The following is a 6,029-nucleotide window of genomic DNA, read 5'->3' as shown; positions in this document are numbered from 1 at the left end:
GTCACACACTCAACCAAATATTCTGCGGTCAACAGGCTATTTAAAGCTTGGCTGCAAAATGTCTGCATTTGAAACCAGCAAATCCCAATAATATGACAAATGTCAGCTACACACTATTGATTGATGAAAACGTTGTAGGAGGATAATAAGGTGAGGCAGCCATGCTGGCCTCATGTAACACCACTGAGGACTCTATATGACTCACCTGATCCTGGCGGAGAAGAAGAGCGAGGTGGAGGACTGAAGACTGAAAGATGATATTCAAAAAATATTTACATAACAAAGGCATTTAAATGAGAAAAAACACATGTACTTTATTTATTGTACAGGATCAAGGCTGCCCCGGTCCATCACTGCAAATGACTTCTGTCAAACCCACAGGACTTTATTTTTAACAGCAGTGAGGATCTCAGCGTTTCCAAATATACCAAATATGTCAGGACTGAATTATGGGGAAAGGTGTATAAGGAGATGCACAAACATGTAGAGTATTTCTATTTTAAATATTGAAACCATAGGAAACACAGCACTGGATTACAGTTTGAATGTTACATTCAATGTCAGTAGTAATTTGAATGAAATGACTAAACAAGCACTTACAGGATAAAGATATTCTACAGATATTATACAGTACCTTTAGCCTTATTTTAGGGGAATTTAAAGACATAACCAGGGTCTAAGAGGTTAATCATAATAAATATAAACGCTGTATGCAGATACACACATACACACACTGCAGCAGGTACATACATATATTAATTAAAATGTACTAAGATGAAAACATATAACAAGATCAAACTTCACTGATCTCAGGAGAAATTTGTATAATACTTAATAATACTAACAACAAATTCTAACAGCTGTATCTGCTTATGTTTCATAAACCATTTGAAATGTTTATAAATTATGTAAAAATGGTAAATAGCAGGACTTTACATAACATGTTATTATGATTACTGACTTACTGACTATTACTAGACACCGTGTGTAGTGTAGTGATGATAGAGGATTATGTTATATTGTATATATAATGTTATGTAGTATTGTATTTCAGTGTAAGCATAAAGCTACATGGTACAAAGCACCATAACAGAATACAATATAATGTAATATAATATAATATGATAAGTAAAAAATATAACCGTGTCTGTATTGATTGGCATAATATAACATAATATATTAATGTAATATTATATAATATACATACACATAATACTATATTACATACTGTTAGTATAAGACGAAAACACTAGTACAACATAAAATATTATCAAAAATATATGAATATATGTGTGTATGAGCTGCTACTTCTTAGCATATAAATACATGGTGAAAGTCTAATATGACCATTGGACTCACTGATACAATTGCGACACCTCACAATTACAGTAAACATAAAAGCTAAAATGTGTGCATGAATCAAGAGAAACAAATACAGACATGAGCAAAACACACAAAAATAAATTAACAATTTGTTCATTTTGTTAACCCTACTGACACTGACCTGCTGGTGGGTGAGTCAGTAGCTAACAAACTTTATTCAAACTCACAGACCTTTATTCAAAATTCTAGTGAATTTTAGTGGTGAAAATCTTCAAAACGTCAAACTGTGTCAGACTCAGTTCAGGATTAAATGTATAAAATGAATGCACAAAATATAACAAAAATTCCAAAAACTGAATATTTTGCTCACATCATACAGCTTCAAGAGCTAAGACAAGGTTGTGCAGAATATGCAATATGTTACACTGTCAGACACTGTAGAATAAAATGACTTTTCTAACCTTAAAGCTACTCCAGAGGGAAATAAAAAGGAAAATTATATGTTAAGGACAATGGACATGTATGTTAACATGTGACAGCAGAGCTGCTTTCAGTCACACACACACACACACACACAGTCACACACACGCAGATGTGGAAAGACCCAGAAAAACCTCAGACAGGAGACTTCAGCAGCAGCCACTCTTCACACATGGACTCAGTCTTAAGCATGTGTGTGTCTCTGTGTGGGTGGTGGTGGTTGAGGTTTGGGCTATGTGTGCAAGTGTGTCTATGTATGTGTGTGTGTGTGTATGTGTGTGTGTGTGTGTGTGTGTTGTCTAATCTCATTTCACTTATTGGGTTTTAGGGAGCTAAGAATACACCCTGCTGGGACGAGACGCTGCATCTGCGCCACCAGCTGTGTGCAGTGTGGCTCCTGACTGCCAGACACACACACATATGCACACACACACACACACACACACACACACACACACACATGCTGTAGTGTTGAGTAAGACAAGACATCTGTCTGATTTTGGAATACTTAAAGATAAGATAAATGTGTATTGATCCCAGTGGGGAGATTCTGCTGCAGCAGCCAAACTAAATGAATTCAGCAGCGGAAAAAAGTGGAATATGAGCCCAAAAACAGAGTATCAGCTAAACACTGAAAACACTAACTGACAGGGGGCTCTAAAGTTTTCTCCTCTGGGCGGAAAGTCTGCAGGTTCTTCAGAAAAAGCCACAGAGTTGAAGCTCCTGGACAGCAGTGCAGGGCTGGTGTGGGAACCTGCTGACCTACATTCTGTGTTGTCAGTTTCTTCCAAACTTCTGCTCCCACTGAACCCGTTTCTGCTTCACACTGAGACAGATGGCACCTGCACAGAACTCAGGGGAGAGTGTAAAACTCACAGCGTATTACGGAGTGAGTATGAGAGCTGCCGCCATGCAGTCTGCTGCTGTGAAGGCTTCAGCGTCCAGCGATGAAGTGAAATGAAGAGAACAACATCTCATGAGTGCATTCAGGTCGTTTCCCAGAGGTCATCACCTGTATCAGCTCTGCTGCTGATCGGCCAACAGAGGGGGGAAGTGAGTAGAGGAGCTTGTTGATGATCAGCAGGGGATCAGAAATCCATAGACTCCTCTTACATAACTGAAATGTACCTCATTCACATACCATCATGTTACATAGCTGAGGCTGAAAAATCTTTATTTGTGAAGAAGACGTGTATACTGTTGTTTGGAAAATTGTAGCAACTTGAAAGAAATGAAAGCCTAGTATTGCATATAGATAACTGCTTTAATGATCCCTGACCATGCAGACCCCAAACAGCTGGTTTAGTCCATTTACACTCATATGCATTAATTTTTCACCATTAAATATGTTTTAATACGCATATATTTATATTATCTAAATAAAACATATAACATAAACAGTAAACATTAAATGACAAATATATATAAAAAAATAATAATAGTCATGTAAAAAAAGACCAAAAACAATCATATAATCAGTGGCTCGGTCTTTGTAGAACCATATAAAACATGTTAATCTGTTTTTGGATGATGGATTTAAAAAGTGTAACTGCTTTTCCAATGAGTATTTCCTGTACACCTCAGTCTGGACACAATCATATGGGAGTGAGATTTGTCAAGAGCCACAACTGTTATTGTGCTTAAAAATCAGACATATTTTTACTTCAACAAATATACAATTAAATATATGTTTTTATTATACTTACAGTTTGTTTAAGTTTGTGTCAGAAGTAGCACCTTATTATCAATGGACATTTCATGTTTTTGAAAAATTTACAAAATTATGACACTTTGTGGGAGGAATCAGTTTGAAATAAATATGCTCTACCAAAAGGTTGAGAAGGCTATTCATTGAGAAAGATTAATATTATAAGGCAGCTTCATTCAAGTTTTCATACAAAATGTCCAAAAATGTTCTCTTTTAATGAAATACATGTAATGGATAAATCCATTTCCTCCCAAACCGGAGACAAGTCCTGCCAAATCAAAAGAAAAAAACTTGACCAAAGAAAATCCCTACAATAAATTGAGTTACAACAGAGACACATTCAGAGACCTGCAATGTCAAAACTAATCTAAACAGCTTGTTTAGTTAATGGATACAACATGCACAAAATAAAAACCAGCAGCAGCCAAACTACAGTGAAATGAAGTACAATAAAGAGTGTGTGGACACTGAAAAAACTATATATTTGCTTGTATGGAAGTAAAACTTAAAAATGATTGTCAACAATGATTAAAGAAGTTTTTATATCCTTTACTTACATAAAATTAGCAACACAACATTATAAAAATACAATATTCCAGCATGCAAAATCTTTTTTAAAAAAAGTATTATTAGGACATTATTATTATTTCATCAAAAGTAAAAGTTAAGTTGTTAAATTGAAACAGATTTATTACATTTATTTGAAACAGATATACTCAGCTAATAACACTTGTGACTTTCAACAAGTTTCAGTGTTATCACAGAATTTACTGACATGAAAATGCTTTCATTGTTGCATAACTTCAAATAGATACCTCACTTTTGCAGTGTTCCTTTTCTAGTAGTAAATATATTTCAAATTATTATCCTTAAAATTTTCTGATTAAGTCCTTTTTTACACAGTTACTTATTCTGCTATAGCCATTAAATGTATTTATGTGTGCTCGTTATCTCTCTGTTGGCATCATCAGTGGCAGAGTCCGCCATTCTCGTATTGGATTTAAATTCACATGCCTTCACATTAACAAGGGCTTCACGAGAAACTATGCACGTAGCTGCTAGAAATCCATTACCTAGTTTTGGGACTTGTATTAATTAAATATAGTGTCAGGAGACTGTCAGGACTGAAATCTTACAGATTATAACTTTTAATGCTAACAAAATTTGAATGGTCTTTTATACTGAAGAGACTTTATTTAATTTTTAAAAAATGTATCTAAGAGTATGTAAATTGTAAGTAGTCACATAGCTGTGACATGTAGAGTTTTTGACTGAATCCTCAGTTTGCAGCTGTAGACTAAACTCCTGCTGTGTCCTCAAGTATCCTCTGCTGCTCACAATCAGGATCAAATCTAATTTGCATAAAACACACAAGCATGCGGGCACTCATGCCCACACTCAGCAGCTTCGACCCATGGCTTCCTCTCCAATGCTGCGTGAGCGTGTGTGTGTGTGTGTGTGTGTGTGTGTGTGTTGTAACTAACTCCCATTCAGTTTGTTGAAGTGAGATCACTGCAAGCATGTGCCACTACTGAGGGTGCACAGACTCATACACATTTTAAGTCTCTCCCTCACTCTCTCTCTCTCTCTCTAACACACACACACACACACACACACACACTATTGCCTCTGAAAGAAACCATTATCCCCCATGGAGCCCCAGACATCTGGGCTCGCTACACACAGCATGCAGGCAGCCCACACACACACACACACACACACACTCTCACACACGCATGATGGTGTGTGACTGATAAAGATGGTGAGAGAGAGGGACAGACAGGCATGAATGGTGTGTGTTCTCGCTGGACACATGACACATGGTGAAAGGGGGTCATGAGAGAACAGGTCTGAGTCAGGATGTGTTACCCCAACGACCCCCCCCCCCACCATTAATCCCCATGGCAACGGGAGCTGGCGCACATGCCCGGCACAAAGGCATTCTGGGAAAGCACAGGTTTTATATTGCCCCTGGCTTTACACTCCTGTGCCATCACCCCGGTAACACTAATGCTGCTCGACCCTCTAACATTTACTCTCAGGCGACACACACAGTCGTGCACAAATGAACTGCGCACACACACTCACACAGACAGTGTGTGACCTCTGGAAGAGTTACGATGAGTCTGACAAGTGTCTTCCTCTCTGTGTGTTCCCCACTGTTTCCTGATCTCAGAGAGACACAGAGACGAGATGTCTGAAGAAGAGGACAAGGAGGGAAAAGATATACCGTGTTTTCTGTTTGCACATGTAAAATCATATTAAACTTTCAGAAAACTCTACAACATCCTATTAAAATTATTATTAGATAATTATTGTTATTGGAAGAATTCTTGCTCTGGGATACTGTAGCATTAAAAAATCATATCTTTCTGATCATTCTCCAATATGTGGGTGTAATTTGTCTTCCACTTAAGTTAAGTGGCAGCTGGTAAGTAGCCTAACACAAAAATGAAGTCACTGTTAACACAGAGGATAAATATTACTGATGGTGCTGTGGAAAAGTCAAACTCCAGCA

This window comes from Lates calcarifer, linkage group LG12 (genome assembly GCF_001640805.2).
Source record: "Lates calcarifer isolate ASB-BC8 linkage group LG12, TLL_Latcal_v3, whole genome shotgun sequence".
NCBI classification, from domain to species: domain Eukaryota; kingdom Metazoa; phylum Chordata; class Actinopteri; family Centropomidae; genus Lates; species Lates calcarifer.
This window is presented reverse-complemented; position numbering follows the sequence as displayed.